Below are 585 nucleotides of genomic sequence, written 5' to 3' on the forward strand. Positions count from 1 at the left end.
GAGATGAGAATCCGAATGCTGTCTTGCAAAGATGTACTCATTACAACCCAAAATGCCCTTGTCCTCACCCCTTTGCTCAATGAGGAAATCAAGTGATTTTGTCATCTTGCTGGTAAGCAGCACAGGTACTTTACGGCCTCTCTTCCCTCTTATCACCAACCTGGTAAACTCATGACTCAAATCTTGTTCCAGTTTTGAAAGGCACTGCATAATGTCCTCATTTGGTTCTTCTTTGGTTCTGTTCCTATAGGTCAACAGAGGCAATTTTGATGCCTCACCTTGCCATCTTCGGTTGAAAAGTATGATTTGTGAGAGAAGGCACTCACTGAGAATCTTGTATGCTTTAGGGTTAGGCGCTTCCATGAGTTTCACTTTTGCCTCCTCTGCTGTGGACTTCAATACTTGATGCAGCTTCATCACATCTTCTGTGAGTGGGATCATTTCTTTTTTGTTCCATCTGTCCTCTTTAGGTGGCACCAAAACATCTTGCAGCATCTCAACTTTCTCAAAGTAAAAATCTACCCAACTCTCATCTTTGGACTGACATGATCATCTTTTGATCGATCACTCCCGTGTTTCTCCAGC

This window comes from Monopterus albus, unplaced genomic scaffold (genome assembly GCF_001952655.1).
Source record: "Monopterus albus unplaced genomic scaffold, M_albus_1.0 scaffold216.1, whole genome shotgun sequence".
Classification (NCBI taxonomy): domain Eukaryota; kingdom Metazoa; phylum Chordata; class Actinopteri; order Synbranchiformes; family Synbranchidae; genus Monopterus; species Monopterus albus.